This window comes from Lepisosteus oculatus, chromosome 3 (assembly GCF_040954835.1).
Source record: "Lepisosteus oculatus isolate fLepOcu1 chromosome 3, fLepOcu1.hap2, whole genome shotgun sequence".
Taxonomy (NCBI): Eukaryota; Metazoa; Chordata; class Actinopteri; order Semionotiformes; family Lepisosteidae; genus Lepisosteus; species Lepisosteus oculatus.
The window spans coordinates 34238797-34249874 of record NC_090698.1 but is presented as its reverse complement, the minus strand read 5'-3'; positions in this window follow the sequence as shown (position 1 = coordinate 34249874).

Sequence of the window (11078 nt, the reverse complement as noted above, 5' to 3'; positions counted from 1 at the left end):
TTGCATGATTAATACAACAATAACAATAACAATAACAATAATAATAATAATAATAATAATAATTACTTACTCTTATACAGGTATAGCACTTTTCTGGACACTCCACTCTAAACACTTTACAGGTAATGGGGACTCCCCTCCACCACCACCAATTTGCAGTATCCACCGTAACTTAAAATAAGCCTAAACAAGATTTAATATGAATTCTTAATTATATCAAGACAGAATAGCATTTCTAAAAATGAATGACAACACCAACCAACAGCATAGAAGCAGTGAGTGCACGCCTTTATTAAACCATGAACTGGCAGATAAACAGGCACGTGATGGCAGTGACAGCAACCCGGATACAATTTTTCCTGGAGCAGCAGCCCATGAACACCTATTACCTCCCACAAACATTGTGATGGCATAGAAGAGTGAGATCTCACTTCTGGGGTGAGATCCCCATTCACTGCAGCTTGTTCAGCCTTCCATGAGTCCCAAAATATGAAGTGCTTTGATGTTTATGATTATTAACACTCAAAATATCATCAAGTAATTTTTTCAAGATTTTGTCTTGGCTTTTAGTTTTCAAAAATGAAAAATGCAAATAATTGGCAGACTTATTTTAGATTAATAATTTGTATTTGTGATAAATTAAGCAGGGAATTAAAAATCTAGTCATCGTTTATCATTCAAAATGTATGATGCAGAACAATGAAGGAAATATTTTTTGTGTGGTGGACAGTTCACCTCCAAATTGTAATTACAGTATATTGTTTGTATCAAGAAGACAGACGTACAGACCTTTGTGGGTGACTCTTATATTGGCTTTTAATATACCAAAACCAAACTTAATGGTAAATGTTGAGCAACTACTTAATAGATATAAAACTACATAATATTGTTGTTCCACAGAAACAGGAAATTATCTTCAAGGTAGTGCAGATGCTTATATTGCGTGGCATACATCTGCACTGAGTTAAACCTGGAGAGATGAATAAGTTCTATTAACACAATTCTCAAAATTTACCTTGTATAGGTTATCAACATCCTTCATTTTATACTTCATCAAAGTGGCTTCTGCAAACTCAGCACTGAAAAAAGTGTGAAAGCACACATTCCTGTAATACTGCTCTTGATCTCCAGCCTCCAGAGAATTGAAAACATCTTTCTCTTATTTAAGCCAATTTAGGAACACCTGAAGAATGTCTTTCATCCATGTATGTGCTGCTATCATCTTTGGGGTGGTCTCCATTATCATTACTGAGTTGAATAGCTAGTCTGATGGATTTGTTTGAATAGAAATGTGCCAATCTACTTTTGAAGGGGTAACCTCACTTGAAGTGCCTTCACTGAAGCCCAACTAAGTAGATCAAACATTGTCAAGCTTTATGTACATTGTGATTGGTAAATGCCATTCGAAACAAATTTGTGATTAAGATCTCATTGAATTAATTCCAGACCTCATAACAGTCCCCACATTCTTTAATGGATTCCATTGTCCTGTGAAAGAACTATATTCTTTCTAACATAAATTTCTAACATAAATGAAATGAAACCACCACAGCCATTTCAGCAAAGGCTGCATTACAGCCTTTACATATTTTGAAAACCTTCCCATTGAGAGAGTGAATCCAAGGATATTACCATGTATAATGTACATCCAAAAATAAAAAAATGAAAGGGGTTATTCTGTGTACACCATCTTGTCCTAATGAATTATTTTCACGATATTATTTATGTTTTTGATGTTTTTAAATTCTGTAGTCATGAATATCATCCATGGTTTTAAAGTGAAATAAAGTTACATTCTTGCCACAGCCAATTTATGATTATACATTTTATTGTATTTTTGATTGTAAATTTTGTTTTTGGTTTTCTAATTTCAAGACTCTTTTGTAAGGGAATGACAAACAGAAGTGAAGTGGAAATATCTTGCTGTTATTGTATCAATACTTCTTTCTTCTTATAATGATAACAGTCAGGGGAAGGTTTCCAGCCACTGCAGTTTCTGAACTTGAACTTGAACTTGAACTTTATTGCCATATGTAACTGGTACTGGTACAACGGAATTCTTACTTACAGAAAGTCTCTCGATTGTAAAACAAGTGTAAAAAACAAGACAAAGTGCAAACAGTGCATCAAGACACTGCCCGGGGTGGTGACTGTCCTCCGTGTGAATTCTACCACGGCAGCGGTCCTCATAGAGCTGTTTAATCTCGGTGAGACCGCAGCCGATGATCTTCTGGGCCATATTGACCATTCTCTGCAGTGCCTTTCTTTCTCGCAAAGAGGTGTTGCCATACCACACGGTGATCCCGTTGGTGAGGACGCTCTCGATGGTGCAGCGGTAGAAGTTCACCAACACATGTATTGCCATCCCCCATCGCTTGAGGCACCTCAAGAAATAAAGGCGCTGCTGAGCCTTCTTCATGATAGAGTCAGTGTTCACAGTCCAGGTTAGATCTTTAGAGATGTGAATTCCCAAAAACCTAAAGCTGGTAACTGTTTCCACTTCCATTCCTTCAATACTGAGTGGGCTGTGAGTGTATGGCCTCCACTATTAGCTCTTTCGTTTTCTTTATGTTCAAGTCCAGGTTATTGCTATGACACCACCTAAGCAGCTGTACAACTTCATCCCTGTAAGTGGACTCGTCATCATCACTGATCAGTCCTATTATAGTGGTGTCATCGGCAAACTTAATGATGCGGTTGTTGTTGTGTCTTGCTGTGCAGTCGTGAGTAAATAGGGAGTACAACCTTGGACTCAGACAGCAGCATTGTGGGGTTCCAGTGCTCAGGGTGAGTGGTGTTGATGTTTTATTGCCTATCCGCACCACCTGTGGTCTCTCAATAAGAAAGTCCAGCAGCCAGTTGCAGACAGAGTTGCACAGACCTAATCCCCTGAGTTTTGTCACCAGTTGACTGGGTATGATGGAATTGAATGCTGAACTGTAGTCCACAAACAGCATTCTCACATACGAGTTCTTAGTGTCCAGGTGTTCCAAGGCTGTATGCAGAGCCAGGGAGACAGCATCATCCACTGATCTGTTGTTCTGGTAGGCGAACTGCAAGGGGTCAAGGGACTCTGTGATGGAGGAGTTGATGTGTGACAACACCAGCTTCTCCAGGCATTTCATCACCACAGATGTTAATGGTACTGGGTGGTAATCATTCAGGCATGTCACTTTTGTCTTTTTGGGGGTTGGAACAATAGTGGATTTTTTAAAGCAGGTGGGGACCATGGACTGTGACAGGGAGGAGTTAAAGATGTCCGTAAACACTGTGGTCAGCTGGGCTGCACATGTCCTTAGGACGCGAGGTGGTATCCCATCAGGCCCTGCAGCCTTACGGATTTACACCCTGCTCAGAGTCTTCTGCACGTCCTGCTCTGAGAGTTTCAGAACAAACTCACCCTGCACACTTGGGGTCTTCTCAGCATTGCTCGTGTTCAGAGCATCAAAGCGGGCATAGAAGTGGTTCAGCTCGTCAGGCAGGGATGCGTTGTTCGTGTCAATCTCCTGGCTGCAGCCCTTGTAGCCTGTGATTGACTGTAATCCCTGCCACATCTTCCGGGTGTCAGCGCACTGTGTTTCAAGCCGCACTCTGTAGCTCCGTTTGGCGCGTTTTATGGCTTCCTCTAATGCATACCGTGATTTACAGCTCTTTGTCCCCCGATTTGAACGCGGTGGAATTTTAATTTCTGGTACACAAATGTCGGTGCAGTATTTAATATAGCTGGTGACCGCATCCGTATACTCATTTAAATCTGTGTCGGGAGCTCTGAATGCGTCCCAGTCTGTGCTATCAAAGCAGTCTATTAACTTGCTTTCCGCCTCCACAGACCAACAACGCACTGACCTGTTCGCAATGGGGGAGGTCTTCAGCTTCTGTTTGTACTCAGGAAGCAACAGGAGAGCGATGTGGTCCGACTTACCGAAACTCGGTTTGGGAAGCGCTTTGTATGCCCATTTTATTGTTGTGTAGCAGTGGTCCAAAATATTGCCTCCTCTTGTCGGTACAGTGACATGCTGAATGTATTTTTGCAGTACTTTCCTCAGATTGCAGTGGTTGAAGTCCCCAACTACAATTGAGACGGCTTCTGGGTGGGAGTTTTCGTGCTTGTTGATAATGTTGTGGAGTTCGCTATGTGCTGCTTCTACACAGGCTTGAGGTTGAATGTAAACGGTTGTGATAATAGTGGCAGAAAACTCCCTCGGCAAATAAAAGAGTCGACATTTTATGGTCAGGTGTTCTAGATTCGGCGAGCAGGATTTAGAGATAACCTTCACGTCGGTGCACCACTTGCTGTTGACCAGGAAGCAAACGCCTCCGCCTTTGTATTTGCCGGTTGCTTGGTGGTTTCTGTCCATGCGGTAAATAGTGAACCCCTTTGGCTGGATGGCGGTGTCCGGGACGCATGCATTCAGCCAGGTTTCAGTGAAGGCATAAACACAGCATTCCCTCAGGTCCCTTTCCGCGTTGATCCAACAATGTAGCTCATCTATCTTATTGTCCAGTGACTGAACATTAGCTAACAAAAGAGACAGCTGCGGTGGTCTGTGCGGACGCCTTTGTAGTCACGCTAGTACACCGCCTCTTCTCCCCCAGCGTCTGCCCACCTGTTGTTGTTGTTTGCCGCATCTTTGTCCGATCCAGCAGGTGGGGTCCGGTACGTGAAAAAAGTTGTTTGATGACATTAAGGAATCTGTCCTCAGGTTTAAAAACGTTTGTCTATCATAAGTATTGACAGACATTGAGCGTCCAACACGAAACAAGAGTATTAACGTATAAATAAACATTAAAACAGACACACAACGAGAGAGCTTTCTGTAAACCGTCGCCATCTTTCCGGCGCTGGTCATCCAGACCATCCAGAATGGCCCACATTTCATTTATGTTCGCTTGACAAAATTCTCTTCTAGCTTTTCCTACAGCGACTCTATGCTCCAAATCCTATTCAGTTGCAGGTTTTCAATCAATCCACAGTTTAGCTTATCACTCCTTGAATCCAGACATTAGCACCTTTTCTCCAGCAACGTTCCATCATGTCAATTTCTATGCTGAAATGTCAATTTCATCCCCTATAGACATGATCACAGATTCAATGCACTTAACTGCTTTTCTTTTTCCGATTCCCTAGATCAGCTTCTTCTAAGCTCTAATTTCCACAATTTTCATCAGAACCTGAAATTGATTGTCAGTCTTAACCTACTTTGTATTTCCTAAAGATCAGCCACCTTTCTGTGGAATCTAGAAATTGGGTCCTCCAGAAAGCTTGTTAATGTTGCTTTATTAGCCCTATACAATTTCTTGCATTAGGAATTCGTCTTTTCCCATACCCCAGCTTGCTCTCCATGAGACACAGACAGGGAGAGAAGCTTGGGGTCACAGCACAAGGTCAGCCATTGTACAGCACCCCTGGAGCAGCTGGGGTTAAGGGCCTTGATCAGGGACCCAACGGAGTAGGATTCCTCTGCCAGCTACGGGATTTGAACCGGCATAGATCCTTATCCACAGAGCCACCACTCCACCTGTCTCCAAGGAGATTCTCTATCCTGAGACAACATAATGTCATTTCCTGCCAGATTAACTGCAGGAGTTTTGTGTTTACTTGCTTTTATTTTCTGCAAAATCTGCCATCCATTGTACCTCCAACTTTCCTGTAACAGATCTCCAACTGCAGCCCATCTACACTTTTACCTAATGCCTGAGAAGCACTTTTTCTAGCTAACTTTGTATTCCAGCTAACACTTTTCTTGTTTCAGGCATCCACTCCCCACAAACTGATGCTTTCTCCACACATCAAGTTCCAGTATCCAATGTATTTTACTCAAGTTGCATCCATCCCCTCTACCCTTTTCTGTCCAATCTGCAAGCCTATTTCAAGCACGCACTGTCTACTTCCGTCTTCCCTGGACTGTGTGGCTGCTCTCAATCACAGCTCTCTTCTCTCCACTCTTTCAGAATCAGAGCAGTCATCTCTGCAACTCAAGCTGTGGTCAACAGTCAATCAGCTAATTAGGCTGCTGGTCCACTCCTGCAGTCAAGCTTTACATCCTCATCACTCCCTCAAATATTTCAGCTATCCATTTATCCATCCTGGTATGCCCAAGTGGGTCATCACGCCCCACACTCTCCCTCGCAAACGACGTTACATTCCCGGAACCTCTGCTTCCCAATCTCATCCCTGATTGAACCCAGCACATTTCACATGCATCAGATTCCTCAAATTCTCACTCCCTAACCAATCACACCCCTTTCCTTTCAGTATTTAAACCCCCTTCACACACCTTCCCACGTTCACTATTGAGAAGCCTTTCATAGTATTCTCTAGTGCGCGTTTCCAAACCTTTCGACTGATCTCCTGTTATGAATCTTCTGCTTCCGCCTCTTGACGTCGCCTTTTGGATTTTGTCTTTTGGATTGTCCCTTTGCTACTCTGCATCCTGTGGGATTCTGGTCATGCATAAGGATCCTCCTATTCCACGTATAGGTTCCCTGACACCCCCAGGGCCACCAGAGGTATTCCCTTAGATTGGCATTAAAGGATTTTTTTTCTCTTCACTGGGCAATCAGAATTACACATAGCTCCCATGCCTCTATTTCCTGTTCCTACTTCTCTTGTCTGTCCTTATAGGAGAGAGAGTGGTGAGTTCGGGGATCCATCTTTTGGAGGGCAAGTAAAGCTCACTTCTCCAGCCTCAGGATGGCAGTGCAACCTTGATCCCTTCTGAGCAGGTTGTCACTGTGAGTTAGATGGGACTCCCTGGCTACACTTTTCTCAGCAGCTCTGCTTTGTTCTCAGAGTTCTGCTCCTCTTTGCCACCTGATGGCTTAGCACAGTCATAAAGCAGAGCCTCTCAAAAATACTCTCTGCAAGTCAGGAGGCTTCTTTTGCTCACTTCTGTCCACTGAGAGCCTAGCATCCAGTTGCAAGACAGCTCATTTTAAAGTGACTGTCAGTGATTTAGGGAAATCCTTTCCTTCATTCTCTACCCCTGGGGCCGCACCTCTGAAAGTGATGTTTCAAGTCAGGGTTGCTTTCTCTCTTCATTTTCTTCCCCCTTGAGGGATTTATTCTCAGTCAAGAGGTGTGGTCTCTCAAGGTGACTCTCAGCGAGATTCTCATCTTTCTCTACGGCTCCCAGTCATGAGACCTCTCAAGTGACTCTCAGCAGTGTTTATGATTTCAGCCCTGGGGGCTTCTGAGTCAACAAACCCTTTAGGTTCACCTGGGTTCCCAATGCGGTCCAGGTGCTCCTTTTCTATACTATATTTTTTACTAACCCCTGCTTCTTCCTGGGAATTGGAGTCTACCACTGACCACTGATTCCAGGCATATTTTTGTTCTTGTTAAAAACAACACCCACGACTTCATTTGTTTGTACTTTAGCAACAGAAGCATTACATCTTGGTCAATTATGAAGTACTTTGCAGGCCTTATGTAACAGTACATCAATAGGTTTATCCTTAAAATTCAGTGAAGTTCAAATACATTTTACTTTTGCATTTCTACAGATAAGCATCTTTACCTAAACTGTTGTGAGTTGTAGAGTATTTCTTAACGTCCTATGAAATAGAACCTAGAAGGTATCACTGAAAACCTTTTAAAATAATTCCAATAATACTATATAAATAAATGTGATTTAAAGCTAAAACAATTAGAAACTGCTCATTCTTATAGTCACATAGTCACAGTCCTAGCTTACCCTGTGTGAAATATCGAAAAGTAATTCCCTTTATTTTATCAAATAAAAAGCAAATAATACAGCAGAATACAATCCTACAATTAACAATGTAAATAAAATAAAAACCACCCCTTTTCTAACCACTTCATCCAATTCAGGTTCAAGGGGGGACCACTACCAGTATGATTCTGGACTGTAGGAGGAAGTGGAACACCAGGCAAAAACCCATGTGAACAAGCACAAGCAGAATTGATAACAGGGCCCCAGGATTGTGAGACAGCAATGCTAAACACTGTGCCATGGTGCTACCCATTTTTTAAAAACCATAACCTTCAATCTCAAAGGGAGTAATGGAGCTTAATTCCTTAAAATGTATCAAATAAAAAGCAAATAACAGAGCTACAAGTTAATTTACAATGAAAACAAAATGCTAAAAAATATGAACATGAAGTATATAACTTTAAAGGGCTTTTTAAAATCATTCCTCTTTAGGTATGTTTATTTTATGACTTTAAGTCATAAATTAAGTTAAGGTTTAATTTAATTGCCTAACTTCCTTTTCTGGAAATAATGTCATTTCTTATCATAAGCTAGGGAAGATAAAATTATGATTTAATAAATCAGAAAATCCTTAAATTAAATGGAACAAAAATGTAGAGAGCATATAATACATAATGTTCTCCTTTTTCATACCAAACAAAATATGTAGGCTGGTTTGTCCTGTGTTATCAGTAAGACTCATTATGTACAGCACAGAAAATTATCAGTCAGAGAGTTGCAAAGATCAGAAAACAAACAAGGAAATTACCAAATGAATAATTAAAATTAAAAGTACACAAGTTGTTTTCCTATTTCATGAAACCCTAATGTGATATAATTCATATAGTATTGTATTTCATAGTAGTGAGGCAACGATACTAACATTTTAATGTACACTTTATGCATTAAATTCTTTCACTTTCAGATTAAATTGAGCCCTGTTTCTTAGAGGCCTGTGAATATAACTTCTGACTGCTTGTTTTTGCCAGGCTTCAGTTCCAGAGTTGGGTCTGTGGTAATAACATGTCAGGAGGACAATAGAGACATCTCAGAGTGATACTGCTGAGTCACACAAGCAGCCAGCTGAAAGCAGTGATGGATTGCCGAGTCCAGTCTACACCATTCAGGTATGATAGTGCTCATTCAGATTTTCTCAATTATTGTGGGCTCCCAGTTACATCTGACGGGCTTTTTAAAACCAATATGGCAACGTTGAGACTTTTCCAACTCATCTTGGAATTTGACTGATTAATGAAACACTGATTTTCATTAATGTGTGTGATGATTCTTGTTTAAGGATGCTGTAGCTACAACACCCTCCATAAGTATTGGAACAGTGAAGTCAAAATTGCTATTTTTGCTGTTTTTTTGTACAATTCAGATGTGAGATTAAAAGATGTATATGGGGCAAAAATAACAGAATGTCACCTTTTATTTCTAGGTGCTTACAGTCATGTGAAAAAGAGAGTGCAAGATTGTGTGGTTTTGCATGTTAAGACATATCTGACCTTCATCTTCTGTTGTCTTCACCAAGTCCTAACAGTAGATAAATCTAACCTCATGTAACACACACAAATTGTACTTAGTCATTATTTCTTTAACAAAAAAATCAGGCATATTCAGAAGTGTTGTGTGAAAAAGTAATTGCACCCTGCTTCCATATCATTTAAGAAGGTAATCAGAATCAGGTGCTGCTAAACTAGTGCACATAATTAGTTGATAATCAGAAACTTTATCTGTTTGGTCTGAAGTATTCAGGTTTGTGGGTACACATCATGCCTAAGTCAAAAGATATCTGTGACTGTTTCAGAGAAATTATCGTTGCTGCTCATCAGTCTGGGAAGGGTTATTAAGCCATTTCCAAAAAATATGAAATCCATCATTTCACAGTGAGAATGATAATGTACAAATGGAGAAAAGTTGAGAAAGGTTGTTGCCAATCTACCTAGCAGTGGGTGTCCCAGCAAATTCACCCCAAGATCAAACAATATGATGGTCCTAGATAATAAGTTTATTATTCAATTCATTCATAATTTTAAATTCATGTTATTCATATATCAGATGCACAATTATGCTGATTGTAGCCCCCAAAACATATCCCGACATGTTATAAAATCTTAAGTCTTCACATTTTGGTTTAACAAGAAAGTCTTTAAAGGCTGGTTTCACAAACTAAAATTAATTATAGTCCTATACTTTCCTGAATGATAATGTACAAATGGAGAAAAGTGGAGAAAGGTTGTTGCCAATCTACCTAGCAGTGGGTGTCCCACCAAATTCACCCCAAGATCAAACAATATGATGGTCCCAGAGATCACACAGAACCTTAAAGCTACATTCAGGGATCTACAGACCTCTGTCAACATGATAAACAATAGATGGTCAGATGTTTCCTGTTGCATTAATTGTGCCCACATAAAAGACCTGTGAATGTGTACTGTTGGTTTTAGCTTTTGCTCTTCCCTTTGGTGTCTGTCTTTGAAGTCAGTAAGCCTAAACTAAACATGAAGACTAGAGAACTGTCTATGAAAGGAAGCTAAGCAATTTGGATCCTGAAAGAAAATTTGATTAGAACCATATCACAGAAACTGGGCATGTCAAAATCAACAATTGGAAATATCATGAAAAAGAAAGAAGCAACTAGTGTTCTTAGCAATCAGCAACAACCAGGTTGTTAGAAAACAATTGCAATTGATGATAAAAAAAACCAGAGCTGTGAAGAAAATCTCAAAAACAGCTGTCACTGAAATCACAACCAACCTCCACTGTGCAGGGAGGTTGTGCAGGGAAGGCTTCACAATCTACTGTTCACAGAAGACATCCACAGCAGAATTGTAAAGGCTAAGCCAAAGATACAATTTGCTAAAATGTACAGAAACAAGCCAGTAGAGTTCTAGAATGTTATAGGTAGGTGAGCCAAAGATAAACCTCTACAAAAGTAATCAGAGACCTGCAGAGACCTTTTGGTGGGCAGTGGCTCAAAAGGGGAGAAGGGGCACTTTCCGGAGCAGGATTTGTTACATAGAGTATCCTGAACACAAAACAGTGCCCGCTTGTATTTTTGTGTTTTTTAATTTTATAGGAAGTTTGGATGTAACTTCAGAGGCATTATAATATTCACAACCTTGGCAAAAAAATGGTTGTCCATAATTGCTGATTATGTTTGATTAACAAACAAGATATTATACCCCCTCTACTGAGCATATACTTTATTTTCCTGAATTGACACATCTTAACAAGAGGACAGAGCAAATATTTTTTTATCCACAAAAAGTGTCTATTGTGGGACACATATTCAGGAAACCACTAGAAATTATCATCTGCCAGCTCAAATAAATAGATACAGATCATTTACGTGTCTTA